This window comes from Vicia villosa, linkage group LG6 (assembly GCF_029867415.1).
Source record: "Vicia villosa cultivar HV-30 ecotype Madison, WI linkage group LG6, Vvil1.0, whole genome shotgun sequence".
Classification (NCBI taxonomy): Eukaryota; Viridiplantae; Streptophyta; class Magnoliopsida; order Fabales; family Fabaceae; genus Vicia; species Vicia villosa.
The window spans coordinates 17,969,733-17,987,235 of record NC_081185.1 but is presented as its reverse complement, the minus strand read 5'-3'; the positions used below and the strand labels follow the sequence as shown (position 1 = coordinate 17,987,235).

Here is a 17,503-nt window from a genome sequence, read left to right as displayed (position 1 = left end):
CAAGGTAGTGGAGATTAGCTTAGTCTACTAGCCTATGATATAGTATTAGCTAGTACTAATTTTGCTCATGTTCATTATAAAAAAATTTAATTCTATAAACATATCATAATTTATTTTATTTTTGAATATTTACTCTCTACTTTTTTAATTATTCATTTTTTAAAAATTCAAGTTGCATATTTTAAATAATATTTTTATATATAGTTTAACAATTTAATATTTAATCAAATTTAAAAATATATTTAAAAAAAATAAATATTACATAATAATAAAAAATATATAAATATGAGATAAGAACTTATAACAATTCTAATACTATACTAATAAGTGTATTAACTTCATCAGAGCAATAAAATAAAATTTGTTTTCACAAGATCCTTGTCAATTTTAACAATGTAACTATGTGTGAATTAAAGTAAATAATAAGGGGGAATTTTAACAATGTAACTAATAAGTAAATAACACTACAACAATTTTGGTCTACGGCCACGCTAAATTTTTCCACAACTCAAAAACTGTGGCCACATATAAGCTTTGGCCAGAGTTTTCAAATCGTAGATCTACATTGAATCCGGAATGTGAAACTGTTGTCTTTTATTCATTTGCCACGGTTAACAAACAGTAGATATTTTAAGCTGCAAATAAAAACCGTGGCATCATAATTTTCACTTCAAATTGTGATCCAAACTCAAAAATAATACACCCCGCCAGAACTTCCCTCTTCTTTTTTTAATTTCCCTCTCGTTAATTTTTTTTTTAATTTGTTGCTTCATATGCACTCTATATATCTCTTTCACAAATTTTAAGTAGAAAATCTGATTCTCACAATCTTTTTTTATGTGACCAGCACTTTTGGGAACCTCCAGAGCACAACGGAAAGGCTGGAAGTCGTTTTCATTATTATTGTATTGACTAGTGGCCTCCTTCTTGTCACCATGCTAATTGGAAACATCAAGGTACATAATAATAAGCACTTAATTTGGAAACTGAGGTTACATATATAAAACAAAAATAATTCACACATTAATTTATACTAATACATAACATTTTGTTTAGTAATATTAGTTCTATTTTGGGGACATGTTGCTTTATTTAACCCTCCGAAAGATAAATAAAATCTAACAAGTAACTTATTACACTTTGATTTATGTTGTTGGTGAATGGTAGGTGTTTTTACATGCTACAACATCGAAGAAACAAGCGATGAAATTGAAAATGACGAACATCGAATGGTGGATGAGCAAAAGATGGCTGCCACACGGGCTCAGGCAGCGTGTGCGCAGCTACGAGAGACAGTGATGGGCTGCGATGCGCGGAATTGATGAATGTCAGTTGATCAAAATTCTTCTGAGGGTTTGGACTTTACTCACTACTGCATTTCCTTTCCATTTGGATTGGAATTTACTCACTACTGCCCTCCCCTTATAATTAATTTCCAACAGCATTTGATTTTTTTCCTCCTAAACATATTAGGGTAACTTTATATTCAAAGTTTCCTTGTTAAAGATATTAATATGAGTATGATATATTGAGGATGACTTTTCATGTGTTTTGGAGATTCTTTGTTGAATTGGATCACATATATACTGAACTAACTTGACATATTCCAATCTAATGCCTAACTGTATGCATTTCATAGTTAACACCAATAGTCAGTTCTAGACTACACTGGGATCACATTTTGTTTGAAGTGAATTATAACATGAATCATGATGTGTGTTGCATATCTTTAATATAAATAAAATGCTTATTATTATGGTACTCATGCATCAACGGTGTTTATAACAGTTTGACACAGTTGTCAGCTCGCTGAGTTGTGCTTCCTTGATCTGGGCCTGAAGCTGCAAAACGATCAATGAGTCTAGTCACCTGAACCACCACTTTTTTTATGCTCACATGCATCATTGGTAAGGTAATTATTAGGGGGCAACTTCTCTACCCATCACAAAAAGATGGGTAGTGTACCTTCCACCAATCAGATGACACCATTTAATTTTTATGTATTTAATTACTTATTATATAGAATAATTGTTTGATGTTTTCAATGCATTTTACACCAAATGTATTCTTACCCAACATTTTGAGTTGGGTAAATAAGAATTTACCTAATTATTATTTAAGAAGTAGGTACCTAATAAACTTTTATCATACAACAAATTGTAATATTTAATTATTTGTTTGACAATTGTTTCTGTATAATAAAATATTGTTCATGAATAATAACATGAACTGTACAGTCCCGTCCGTACATGAATAATAGTTCACTATACATGAACAGTGTCGTTCGTACATGAACAGTGTCGTTCGTACATACGATGTAGGTGTAAGAATAACATTTCTGTTGTGCTAATTTTCATTTGAAAAAGAATTTAATTCATTATAAGATATATCAATTTTAATTTTTTTCAAATTTGCCATTATTCCTTTTAGTTTTTTTTTTTTAATTCAAGATGTATATTTAAAATATTTTTCTCCAGATTTATATATATATATATATATATATATATATATATATATATATATATATATATATATATATATATATATATATATATATATATATATTCTTGAATAACGCCTAGATCCAAATGGTTCAACAGTGCGACTCGATCCGGTAATTTTTCAGTGGTAATGATTTTTAAAACTGTAAAATAAAAATTTTAAGATGATACAAAATTCCATGACTACTAAAAAAGTCACTACAATATTTTTGGCCTACGGCCACGCTAAATTTTCCCACAGCTCAGAAACTGTGGCCACATACATGTTTGGCCAAGGTTTTCAAATCGTAGATTTATGTTTTAAAACATTGAATACGGAGTGTGAAATTGTGGTCTTTCCTTTAATTTCCACGGTTATGAAACTGCAGATATTTTAAGCCATAAAGAAAAACCGCGGCCTTATAATTTTCACTTCAAACTGTGGCCTAAGCCGAAAAAATTATACCCCGCCAGATTTTCCCTCTTTTATTTTGTTTCCCTCTTGTAATTATTTTGTTTTCTAATTTTTTTAAGATTAAAAAAATGAAAAAAAAAAATGAAAACATAAAAACATCAAAAACGTTAAACCTTTCTCTCTAAAGCCTTTCTTCTTCCTCTCTCGCAAAACCTTTCTTCTTCCTCTCTCGCAAAAATGTCACCTCTTAAAAACCCTAAATCAATTATAGCAAAATCTCTGTTTCTCCTCTCTACAGTTAGCATTCTTAAACCCTAAATCAATTTCTCTTCTATGTTTCTCCGTTTCTCCTCGTCTTTGTTTTGTCTCCTCGTCTCCTCTTCGTTTCCTCGCTTATGTTTTGCAGTTAACCCTAAATCTATATTTTGTTTTGCAGTTTTGATTTCGTTGAACCAACAGAAGCTTCCATTGCAGTTGATTACCTGTGCTAAACTGAAGAACCTAGTAAATGAAGTTTCATTTTTACCCAAATGGTTTCATAACTCCTCGTATATGTTTTGCATGTATGTGATTTTCGATTATCTTTTGGTAGGGTTTCATTTTTACCCGTATTATCTTTGAAAAACCGTTCAAGTTTGAGAGAAGTCACTTCATACATTGATAAAAGTTGTCAACGTTTTGGTTGAAAACATCTAGTTGCTCCTTTTGGATCAATCGAACAAACTATATGTAAGAAACTTGGGGATTCAGATCGAACACTTAATAGTGTTGAAGTTGAATTTGTTGTACATATTAAAGCAAATGATTTACAGCTCAAGAAAGAAATTACATTATGAAAAGAGAATGATTATCTCTACAAAATCATATTCTGAATGGACTCACATGTGATCTATATAACTATTACAGAAATCTCCTTTGAATTGAAGAATCTCAAAGATAAGATAAAAAAAATCTTGGTTGTTTCAAACAACAAAAAAGAAATTTGGTGTAGTTCTGAAGCCTTTTGGAAAATGATTAAGGAATCATAATTTCAAATTTAAGAGTAAGAACCCTTCAAGTGCCTAAATTTTACTAATTGATAGGCAACAACCAGCACCATGTTCTATATAACTTTGAGAAAAAACAAAATTCTACTAGATAAAGAATAACTTTAAGAAAAATCAAAATTATGAAACAAAGTAACATTTCCATTATCAATATGAAGAATGATTACCTCTTCCAAGACGATGTTGAATGAATTGTTGAATGACAGCAGGAACAATGACAATGTTTGAATGACAATCTGATCTGGTGGTTTCAGTGGAATCGCAAAATCGACATTATCATGAAACCCGGTATCGTTGATTTGAGGCTCTCCCATGAGAGTTATTCAAGACTCAAAATCTATGATTTCAGAATATTGTGAAAATGACTTGCAAGCAGGAATCATCTGCTATTTTGGAATTGTTATCAAGGGAGGAAAAGCAAGAACTACGATGTTTCTACCCTAAGAAGAAGAATGGGTTTCTTACTTTCCCTACTATTATCTTAGGCCGGTATATATTTTCTAAAAAGATGGAAGTAGGAAATAAGAAGAGAAAAATGGCTTTTATGAAAGTAGAAAAGAAGAAGAGAAAAATGTGTTTTTCAAAGACGATATATCAATTTACTACGTAAACCCAATTGCCCATGCCTTATATTTACCCAATTGGATAATTTCCATGAGTAATGGAAAAGTCCTAACATCTGGAAGACACATGTAAGTAAAATAGGCCAAATTGGATTTTCCAAGAATTTCATCATGAAATTCATTAAATGTCATATGCACTCTTTTTTCACTTACACACTCAAGCTCTCACGACTGATTGACATTTTGACACCTCAAAGTCCAATCAAGATGAAACTTGATATATCGTTATAATATCTAGCTACCTATGATACACTTGGCTAGAGATGAATATTTTCCCCAAGCTTAGGGATTCACCTCTCATTAACAAGGTCTCCTTCAGTTGAGGGACTCGCCCTAAGGTAAGAGATTCATTACCATTAATAAAGTCACCTTCAGCTCAAGGACTCTCCCCATGCTGAGGTACCCGTCTCTCATTAATAATGTCATCTCCAGGGCCCTGTGTGAGAGAGAGAGAGAGAGAGAGAGAGAGAGAGAGAGAGAGAGAGAGATCTGATGAATGTCAAGCTTTTTTTATACATTTCTAACAACGTCAACCTGGGCAACTGCTAAAATAATGAATTTGATGAATGTGAGGATTTTTTTCCCTACATTTCTAACAAGGGTGACTGCTAAAATAACATCTTCTACATGTACAAGAAATGTGGTGAATGACTTAGTTGGCCTATTTATATTTGTGAAAAATGTGCCTCCAATATTTTTGGATAATACACTAAAGACTGAGTTAAATTTTTAGTCTCAAATTGATCTCATATGTGAGCTTCATATGAGCAACATGTAACATTATACTTATTCATTCAAAGATAATAAAGTTCTCTCATTTATAATCATTTTCTAATTTTCATAATACAGTAACTTTAAACGAACATTCATCCTTTAGTGGGTGACATTCTCTTACTAGTAGTTTCCAATATGTTGCATCATTAGAAATAGATTTGTAAACTTCATTGGATGAGAATAAAAACAATAAAGCTTGTAATCAATATGTTAAAATTATTTAATCATAATTTACTATACTAAATTAGTATAGGAAAGGAAAACATATATTCAATTGGTAAATTCTTAAGTATGCATGATAAGTAATTGAGTACCGGTACCTTTATTGTAAATTGGTTTAGAATTTGAATAAAATAATTATAAAAAGTGACGTATCATTGAATAGTTGTATTTGATTGGAAAAATGTGTCGGTACCCAACTAAGTTTAAAAGTTCAGGTACCCAACTAAGTTCAAATGTAATGGAGTGTTCACCTCAATCTCAATTAAAACCACTAGTAACAAATTCTAGTAGATAATGATCCAACGTAGAATAAAAGATGGTTATCAATAGGCCATGGTCCATTTTTTTAGAACCCTTTGATTATAGATGATCACAAACCACCAACCCACCTGCGCACTTGAGTGTTGCGCTATAACAGCCTCCGCCGTGCGTGCGCGGCCTCCGACCATGACCTTGCTGCTAAGTCGTCGCGCCCCTTCCTCGCGTTGTTGTGGCCTTGTGCAATGCCAGCTCTTGTGTCGCGCGCGCCCTTTGCCTCTGCCAAGCAGGCGCGACATCGCACCACTTCTAGTCAAGCGCGACTTCCCCTCCGACTCGATTCAATTTTTCCAATTTTTTGGAAATTCACCATTTGGGATTTTTTTAGACTTTTTCTCTAATTTTGATGATATATCGACATTCGCCCCATTACCTAACCACCCAAATACACATAAACTAACATTTGTTCATACAATTATTACAACCATAGCAAAGAGCAACAACAAGTTCCACAACAGGTCAATAATAATTTTTTAAAAAAATGTAATAATTTTTAAAAAAATTGTGTATATATGTTTATGTCAAAAAAATATACAAGTCAAAATGAAAATGATGTAATATTAAAAATTTACATTTCAAACAATAAATATTTTCTAACTGGAGTACCTACTAATTTTGCCTCGGATAATAAACCAACCGAAAAGAAAAGTGACGCACGCTTTCCAATTTTAAAAATACAAAAATATTGTTGCTAATTCATGATCAATGTACAACTTTTCCATCTCGCGACAGTTCAATAGAGGAAAAAAGTGACACACTTTTCATGATATCCTTTACTACTTCACTCATTGAACCGGGGTTAAACCCTGTCGCGTGAAAAAAAATCAATCGGGGATGAGACACCTGATGCCTTCTTTGGGCTCGGGCTCAAGAAAATGATTTTGTTTTTTCGACCAAACTTTTTATTGTTTCCAAAGCAGGAAAAGGAAAAAAGCTGCAATAACCTTAAAAGTGGGGGGAGAGATCTTTGGGTAAGAGGGTTGGTTATACGAAGGGAAGGTATTAGCACCCAACGTATCTATAGTACTCTATAGGTTTCTTTGTTATGTCCATTTCATTCTATGCTATTGGGGTTCTGTTGTGAGATAGGTGGGACCTAAGGTGTTTGTTTGATTATGCTCGCAAAGATCATCGCGATCTTCTGCATACATATCCCTTAGAGGGAATCAGAGCAACTGTAGCTCGGGGTCTACGGGTGCTAAGGTTTGAATGGTTTAAGAGAGAAGTTTTGCTCGCCAAGGAATAAGACCTTGTGCCTACGTATTCTCACAGGGATGTTGAGAAAGTCAGAGCAATCGTAGTTCCCACTGATGCTAGTGGAAGCAAAGGGTAAGAGACATATGTCATCTAAATGCTCGATGTATCTAATCTATATCATCACATACATCTGTTTGTTTTTTGTTTGAAATCTTTTCATTATAAGCCCTGGGCCATGCCACTTATGGTGCTTAGAATGATAAAGATGCTTTTTAGCCAGCCTTGTGGCAAAAACTTTCAATGAAGTCAGCCTTGTGACAAAAAGTTTTGATTAATCAGCCAGCCTTGTGGCAAAAGTTTCAATGAAGTTAGCCTTGTGACAAAAACTTTGATTAATCAGCCAGTATGGTGGCAAAAAGTTTGATTGATTAGCCAGCCTTGTGGCAAAAAAGTTTGATTGATTGATTGATTGATTGTTTGTGATGATATAGAAGAGATACTCCTATCATAGAGATGATAAATGTCTAATCTCCTAAGGTATTTGATTTGGATGTTGGGGATGCTTATAAGAAGCCCGTGGGTCCTTGTACGAAGCCCAAGAGGAGGCTATCCGAGGGTCCTTGCATTGTAAGCCCAAGAGGAGGCTATGGGAGGGACTATCGAGGGTCCTTGCATTGTAAGCCCAAGAGGAGGCTATGGGAGGGACAGTCGTTTGTACAAAGCCCAAGGGGAGGCATGGTATAGTTGGTTTGAGCTCTTAGAGGGATTTCACCGGGAAACCATACTCTATGTCCTAACCTAAACTAGGGAGATTCTTTGCACGAAGCCCAATAGGAGGCTATGGGGAACCTAGTGTTGTACTAAGTTGAACAAGCATATATAATATGAACAAACACATGAACAAGTATGAACAAACATGAACAAACATGAACAAGTATGAACAAGTACATATATGTGACAAAGTGTGAGTGTACAATGGAGTTTATGAAGGAAATATACCTGTAAGGATAAACAGCTTATGTACAGGGGGCTCGGGACTTATACTCGGGGAGAGAAGCCCATTGAGTTATCCATGGCTATGTAAACAAATATTTACAAAGGGCTTTGGGACTTATACCTACATGGAGGCCCATGGTATATTTTTGGGAAGATTTAAAGAAAACCTTCATTTTTGATTTTTTGTTCGAGGTTAAAAAACAAATTGATCGAGGTATGTATAACAAGGTGTTTGTACGATGAAATACCTAACTTATACCTATGTGGAGGCCCATGTTTTATTTTATGAAACATGGTTCCTTGATTTGCGAAGTTTGTCGTTTTTGAAAATAGTTTGAAAAGTTTTGTTTTTGAAAGAAATTTTTTTGTTTTTGAAAAAAACTGTACAAAGAAAAAGGAATGGGACTTATACTCTCTAATATTCGAGAGGCCCAGTTGTTTTGAAAATCAATTGATCAATCCAAAAAGATTTAATCAATAGTCTTTGAAAAGAAAACCAAAAAGAAAAGGTTTATTTGCTTTGAAAAACCGTGATCGCTTGTTTTAAAACGGTTTGAAATTCGAGAGAAATCAACTTAATTTAAACAAAGACAAATCTTACGTTTAACTAAGACCTAAATGATTAGGATTTGTTCACAAAAAATATTTACAAGTGATTAGGTTAAAAAAATCAAATGAAAAATAATATTTAAAGTATTAAAAACACTTAAAAATATATCATTTTAAACCTAATAAAAACATATTAGATAAATATTTTTTTGTGATTTTTTTTGATATTCATAAAATATATATATATTAAAAAAGAAGTGTGTAAAAAATGAAGTGAAAATGAATTGATTTGAATGGTTAATTAATTAAGTGAAGTTGTAAAGAAAATGAAGAAAAATATGAAGGATAGAAAAACACTTAGAAAGGGGGGGTTTGAATAAGTGTAGTCTTAAAAACTTGAACGATAAAAACAAATTGCACAGTTATTTTTATCCTGGTTCGTTGTTAACTAAACTACTCCAGTCCACCCCCACGGAGAGATTTACCTCACCTGAGGATTTAATCCACTAATCGTAACAGATTACAATGGTTTTCCACTTAGCCCACGACTAAGTCTTCTAGAGTATCCTGATCACAACTTGATCACTCTAGGAACAAATGCTTAGACACAAGCTAAGACTTTCTTAGAGTATCCTGACCACCACGTGATCACTCTAAATACAACTGCTTAGACACAAGCTAAGACTTCCTAGAGTATTCTGATCAACACTTGATCACTCTAGTTACTTACAAATTAATGTAATCAATTCTAAGAGTATTACAAATGCTTCTGAAAAGCTATAATCACAACAGTGATATTTCTCTTAACGTTTAAGCTTAATCTCACTAATATATTACAACAGCAATGTAGTGAGCTTTGATGAAGATGAAGTTTCTGAGCTTTGAATTGAACAGCGTTTCAGCAAGTTAATTATCAGCAATTGTAAAGAATTGGTTAACCTTGCTTCTCATCAGAACTTCACTTATATAGGCGTTTGAGAAGATGACCGTTGAGAGCATTTAATGCTTTGCGTATTCCGTACAACATTTCATTTAATGTTTCACGCTTTTGTCAACTACCTCGAGCCTTGTTCACGCTGTGTCTACTGACGTTGCCTTTAATAGCTTCCAACGTTCCTTTTGTCAGTCAGCGTAGCCTGCCACCTGTACTTTCTTCTGATCTGATGTTTGTGAATACAACGTTTGAATATCATCAGAGTCAAATAGCTTGGTGCAAAGCATCTTCTTGTCTTCTGACCTTGAAGAGCTTCTGAGCGTGATACCATGAGAACTTCAGTGCTTCTGCTTCTGATCTCAAGTTCTTCTGATGCTTTCATAGACCCATGTTCTGATTCTGCCTTGACCATCTTCTGATGTCTTGCCAGACCATGTTCTGATGTTTGCATGCTGAACCTTCTGAGACAAAGCTTCTGAGCGCTGATTTGTGCATACTCTTTATATATTTCCTGAAAGGGAAATTGCAATGTATTAGAGTACCACATTATCTCACACAAAATTCATATCCTTGTTATCATCAAAACTAAGAATATTGATCAGAACAAATCTTGTTCTAACAATCTCCCCCTTTTTGATGATGACAAAAAGATATATAAATGATATGAATTTGCGATCAGAAAGAGCAGACGGCTAAAGACAAATTACACAGCTATAGCATAAGCATGTGAATATGTCCCCCCCTGAGATTAACAATCTCCCCCTGAGATGAATAATCTCCCCCTGAAATAAATACTCGAAGAACTTTAATAATAAAAGACTTCCCTGATTATTTCGGTAGAGACGATCACAGTGCTTCTGTCTTCAGAGAATTCATAGCTTCTGACTTCTGCTTCCATTGGACAGCTTCAGAACTTGAATTTCTTTAGATCCTTAGAACACTCACAGCTTCTGATTCCTGCTTCCATCAGACAGCTTCAGAACTTGAATTTCTTTGATCTTCAGAACATTCACAGCTTCTGATTCCTGCTTCCATTAGGACAGCTTCTGAACTTGAGTTTCTGGATCTTTAGAACATTCTTAGCTTCTGATCTCTGCTTCCCTCGGATAGGTTCAGAACTTTGAATTTCTACTAACATCACTTCATGCTAGATTTGTATCAGAACATTGTTGAATGTACCAGAGCATCATCAGAGCATCTCTACATCCTGAAATGTTACAGAACAAAACTAAACGACAAAAGTCAGCATGAACGAGTCAGAACATAAAATGTGTATCAGAACACATAATATGTATCAGAGCCATATAAGCCATATAGAATGTATCAGATCCAATAGAAAATGTGTCAGAGCAAATAGACAATGTTTTGGATCATATTCTATTATCAGAATATCTGACCATTCTTCCTTCTTTCTTCTGATTCTGAAGCTTCATAGCACTCAGCTTGCTTCAAGAATCCAAGAGCTTGATTCATCTTGTTGCTTCTCATGTTGATCTTGAATCTTCGATTCCTGCAACAACACAACTTAAAAACATAGAACTTTGCAAGTTCTGTTAGAAAATGTGAGGCCTTTTTACCCTGTAACTGATAATATTAATCAGATCATTTATCATATATTTTCTCCCCCTTTTTGTCATATCATCAAAAAGAATTATAAAAGATTCAGATGTAAAGCAAGAGACAAAAGGAATGAAACAGAAATAAACTTTTTCATTAATTTCAACAGGTAGGATTACAAAAGATGTATGCAGAAAAACAGATGCAACAAGCAAAGAAAACTACAAAGACCAAAGGACTAAGACCCTAGCCTACGCAAAATCCGTGCCAGAACATCATGAATCCCTGTGGTCTTCTTAGTTTGTTCAGCCATGAAAGCTTGAAACTCTTCATGCCTGTCCAGACTAGAACCTCCATTGTAGGAGAGGTCCAGGAACCCAAGGAGGAAGCGAGGGACAGTTCACAGACAGAGAGCTAATGTTGCAAACGGGGCTTCCTCTTAACATAGAAGTCAAGAATATTATCCTTAACCTCATCCAGTATCTCAAGAAAGTCTTCTTCCTTTGGATAAATGTTGATAACAGCATCAAAGAAGAGATCTGACTTGAGAGAGACTTGGAGAGCCATCCCGAGATATGTTTCTCATCCTGTGACTGATCAACCCTTCCATCCGTTTGATTCATATAGATCTGCCACTTTTGAGTCATAGTTTCTTCAACAGGTTTAAAGCTTTGATGAAGAGAGCTAGACGAAGGATTCAAGATGAACGCTAGGTTGAAGATGAATGAACTAGGGTTTATGCAAAAGAAAAACTTTGTTGGGCAAAAGAGAAAAAGAGAGAGAGAGAGAAATAGAGAGCAAAGACTTATTTGAAAAAATGCAAAGAACTGGAGGAATAAATAGAAGGAAAATGGGGAAGGAAACGTTCGATGAATATAAAAAAGATAAAGGACAATAAAAGAAATGATGAATGGCATTTAATGTGACATGACGTGAGGAGAGATAATAATGACAAAAAAAAGTGATTAGCACAGTTACCTAAGTAGACGTCCCCTCAACTGCACGCACGCTTGTCCAGAAATAGTGAACACGTGTTTACCATCTGGATAGCCAGTTACAGCTGTTTTACTTTTGAAGAGATTCTGAATCAACTTAGACAATGAAACGTTAGTAATAACTGAATCACTACTTCTAATTGATCACAATCAGAACTTATTATGAAAGACTAATCCAATATTATTTCAGAAGATACTCATACATAAGATCTTCTCATCTTCTCATTCTGGACATAAATCCATACTGATATTTTTCAGAATGAACTTAAACCTATCTTCAGCAAGGGGTTTTGTAAAGATATCAGCCCATTGATGGTCTGTATCCACAAAGTTTAAAGATATAACACCCTTCTGAACATAGTCCCTTATGAAATGATGTTTAATCTCAATATGTTTAGCTTTTGAATGTAAGATAGGATTCTTAGATAAACATATAGCAGAAGTATTATCACAGAAGATAGAAATGTTACTCTCATATATCTGATAATCTTCTAGCTGACTTCTCATCCAGAGCATTTGTGTGCTACAACCACCAGCAGCAACATATTCTGCTTCTGTTGTTGAGAGGGCAATAGTAGCTTGCTTCTTGCTGTACCATGAGATCAGATGACTTCCAAGAAATTGACAACTTCCAGAAGTGCTCTTTCTTTCTATTCTATCTCCAGCATAGTCAGCATCACAGAATCCTACTAAGTTGTAATCTTTAGATCTTCTGTAGACTAAACCAACATTAGTAGTACCTTTTAGATACCTTAGAATTCTCTTAACAGCAGTTAAATGAGATTCTCTTGGATCTGATTGGAATCTAGCACACAAACAAACACTAAAGAGAATGTCAGGTCTAGAAGTAGTTAGATATAGAAGAGATCCAATCATACCTCTGTACAACTTCTGATCTACCTTCTTACTTACCTCATCCTTACCTAGGACACATGTTGGATGCATAGGAGTTTTGGCTTCTTTGCTTTCAGAAAGATAAAACTTCTTCAGAAGTTCTTTCACATACTTCGTCTGATGAACATAGGTTCCATCGGAAGTTTGGTTGATTTGAATCCCAAGGAAATACTTGAGTTCTCCCATCATGCTCATTTCAAATTCAGCCTGCATAGACTCAACAAACTCCTTTCCAAGTGTAGCATTAGATGTTCCAAAGATGATATCATCAACATATATTTGACAAATTAAAATATCCTTTTTAAATGTTTTACAAAAGAGAGTAGTGTCCACTTTTCCTCTAGTAAAATCATTTTCCAGAAGGAAAGAACTTAAACGTTCATACCAAGCTCTAGGAGCTTGTTTCAATCCGTATAATGATTTCTTTAATTTGAAAACATGATTTGGAGACATGGAGTCTTCAAAACCAGGAGGTTGGTGGACATAAACTTCTTCATCTATATAACCATTTAAGAAGGCACTCTTAACATCCATCTGATAAAGAGTGATGTTGTGTTGAGTGGCAAAAGAAATTAATAGACGAATAGATTCTAACCTGGCCACTGGTGCAAAGGTTTCTGTATAATCAATCCCTTCTTGCTGACTATAACCCTGAGCTACCAGTCTGGCTTTGTTTCTTACCACTTCACCTTTTTCGCTTAGCTTGTTTCTGAATACCCATTTAGTACCGATGATGTTAAATCCTTTTGGTCTAGGAACCAAGTCCCATACATCATTCCTTGTAAATTGATTGAGTTCTTCTTGCATGGCAATTATCCAGTATGGATCTTCTAGAGCTTGATCAACAGAAGTTGGCTCGATCAAAGAAACAAGACCTAATTGACATTCTGCATTGTTCTTAAGGAATGCCCTTGTTCTGATGGGATCATCTTTCTTTCCAAGGATCATATCTTCTGAATGAGCTGAGGCGAGTCTAGGTGATCTTCTGACAGTTGGTTCTTCAGAAATCCTAAGATTCTCTAAAGATGCAGCAACTTGATCTTCTGATCCATTGCTTCTGTGACTGCCAGCTTCTGCAGCTTTGCTTCTTGATTCTTCAACTTCTGATATATCAATATCAAAATCTACAAAATTCTCAAACTGCTTTGGTTTTTCAAGACCAAGCTTATCATCAAACCTGATATTGATTGATTCTTCTACAATCAATGTTTCAGTATTGTATACTCTATAGCCTTTTGAGCGTTCAGAATATCCAAGAAGGAAACACTTTTGTGCTTTGGAATCAAACTTACCAAGATGATCTTTAGTATTCAGAATAAAACATACGCATCCAAAAGGATGGAAATATGAAATGTTGGGCTTTCTGTTCTTCCACAATTCATAAGGAGTCTTATTTAGAATAGGTCTGATAGAGATTCTATTCTGAATATAACATGCAGTGTTTATTGCTTCTGCCCAGAAATGCTTAGCCATATTGGTTTCATTGATCATGGTTCTGGCCATTTCTTGTAGAGTCCTATTCTTTCGCTCTACAACCCCATTTTGCTGTGGAGTTCTAGGGCAAGAGAAATCATGGGCAATACCATTTTCTTTGAAGAACTCCTCAAAGAATTTGTTCTCAAATTCGCCACCATGATCACTTCTGACCTTTATAATTTTGCACTCTTTCTCAGATTGAATCTGAGTGCAGAATTCAAAGAACACTGAATGAGACTCATTCTTGTGTTTCAAGAACTTTACCCATGTCCAGCGGCTATAATCATCAACGATGACTAATCCATATTTCTTTCCTCTGACAGATGCTGTTTTGACTGGGCCAAACAGATCAATGTGTAAGAGTTCTAACGGCCTTGAGGAAGAAACAACATTCTTAGACTTGAATGCAGGTCTGGAGAACTTGCCCTTCTGACATGCTTCACAAAGAGCATCTGATTTGTATTTCAGATTAGGGAGTCCTCTGACCAGATTTAGTTTGTTAATCTGAGAAATCTTTCTCAAACTAGCATGACCTAATCTTCTGTGCCAGACCCATTGCTCTTCAGAAACAGACATAAGACAAGTCACCTTCTGATTCTTAAGATCCTGAAGATCTGTCTTATAAATGTTGTTCTTTCTCTTGCATGTAAATAGGATTGAGCCATCCTTCTGACTTACAGCCTTGCAAGACTTTTGATTAAAGATTATGTCATAACCATTGTCACTTAATTGACTTATAGACAATAAGTTATGAGCTAATCCATCTACTAGAAGAACATTAGAAATAGAAGGAGAGTTACCAGACTTTATAGTTCCTGAGCCAATAATTTTGCCCTTCTGATCTCCTCCGAATTTCACTTCTCCAGCAGATTTAAGCACCAGGTCTTGGAACATAGACCTTCTTCCTGTCATGTGTCGCGAGCATCCAGAGTCCAGGTACCATGACATGTTGTGCTTTTCCTTCTTTGCAGCCAAGGATATCTGCAATAGGAATAATCTTTTCCTTAGGTACCCACATCTTCTTGGGTCCTTTCTTGTTAGTTTTCCTCAAGTTCTGATTGAACTTGGGTTAAGCATTAGAGGAAATAGGAGGAACAGAATGATAGTTTAAGTTCTTGGTTCCATGATATTTCTTAGGTTTTGTCACATGCTTCTTGGAGTGTGTTATGTGAAAACTTTGAGCATGTGAAGTGTGCCTAATATCATGGAAGTGGCCAAATTTAAATTGGTTATACAGAGGCTTGTATGATATTTTCATATCATCCACAGATTCAAGCTTGTATGGGATTTCACCCTCATAACCAATGCCAACTCTTTTGTTTCCAAACACTGCATATATCATAGAAGCTAGCTGACTTCTGCCAATACTTCTAGATAAAAACTTTCTGAAACTTAAGTCATATTCTTTCAGAATATTGTTCAGACTTGGAGTAGGTTTTTCAGAACCAGAAGGAGATCCAGTATTTTTGGATAAATTTAAAACTTTTTCCTTTAGTTCAGAATTATCCACTTCAAGCTTCTTAGTTTCAAATTCAAATAGCTTTTTCAGCTTTTTGTATTTGATACTAATCTGAGACTTGAGTTCCAGAAGTTCTGTTAGACTGGAAACTAACTCTTCTCTAGATAGTTCAGAAAATACCTCTTCAGAATCTGATTCTGATGTAGATTCTGATTCGTCATCCATTGTGGCCATTAGTGCCAGATTTGCCTGCTCATCTTCAAAATCTGATTCATCTTCTGACTCATCCCAGGTTGCCATAAGACCTTTCTTCTTATGAAACTTCTTCTTGGGATTTTCCTTCTGAAGTTTTGGACACTCATTCTTATAATGTCCAGGCTCATTGCATTCATAGCAGACAGACTTCTTCTTGTCAGATCTTCTGTCATCAGAAGATTCTCCACGTTCAAATCTCTTTGAACTTCTGAAGCTTCTGAACTTCCTTTGCTTGCTCTTCCAGAGTTGGTTTACCCTTCTGGAGATCATGGACAGTTCATCTTCTTCTTCAGATTCTGATTCTTCAGGATCTTCTTCTCTTGCCTGAAAAGCGTTAGTGCATTTTTTAACATTAGATTTTAAAGCAATAGACTTACCTTTCTTCTGAGGTTCATTTGCGTCAAGTTCAATCTCATGACTCCTCAGAGCACTGATCAACTCTTCCAACGAAACTTCATTCAGATTCTTCGCAATCTTGAATGCAGTTACCATTGGGCCCCATCTTCTGGGCAAACTTCTGATGATCTTCTTAACATGATCAGCCTTGGTGTAGCCTTTGTCCAGAACTCTTAATCCAGCAGTCAGAGTTTGAAATCTTGAAAACATCTTCTCAATGTCTTCATCATCCTCCATCTTGAAGGCTTCGTACTTCTGGATTAAAGCAAGAGCTTTGGTCTCCTTAACTTGAGCATTTCCTTCATGAGTCATCTTCAAGGACTCATAAATGTCATGGGCCGTTTCCCTGTTAGATATCTTCTCATACTCAGCAAGAGAGATAGCATTCAGCAAAACAGTCCTGCATTTGTGATGATTTTTGAAATCTTTCTTTTGATCATCAGTCATTTCGCTTCTCGTGAGCCTTACTCCAGTAGCTTTAACAGGATGTTTGTAACCATCCAACAGAAGATCCCATAGATCAGCATCCAGACCAAGAAAGTAACTTTCTAATTTATCTTTCCAATATTCAAAGTTTTCACCATCGAATATTGGTGGTCTAGTGTAACCATTGTTACCATTACCATTGTAGTATTGCTCAGCAGAGCCATATGTAGATGTTTGAGATTCACCAGCCATCTTTTACTGAAGCATTTTTCTCTTCCTGAATCTTTTCTAAACACGGTTAAGTGCTTGCACCTTAGAACCGGCGCTCTGATGCCAATTGAAGGATAGAAAAACACTTAGAAAGGGGGGGGGGGGGTTTGAATAAGTGTAGTCTTAAAAACTTGAACGATAAAAACAAATTGCACAGTTATTTTTATCCTGGTTCGTTGTTAACTAAACTACTCCAGTCCACCCCCACGGAGTGATTTACC

The 17,503-nt window shown here is 35.1% G+C and overlaps 1 long non-coding RNA gene across 1 annotated transcript; it reads left to right on the top strand.

Annotated features, from left to right (window-relative positions):
- Window positions 1–826: 826 nt before the first annotated feature.
- LOC131611297 (uncharacterized) lies at window positions 827–1,908 on the top strand. Its single transcript, XR_009286836.1, has 3 exons — window positions 827–956; window positions 1,168–1,353; window positions 1,789–1,908. It is a non-coding gene; the product is annotated as an uncharacterized LOC131611297 (long non-coding RNA).
- Window positions 1,909–17,503: the final 15,595 nt, after the last annotated feature.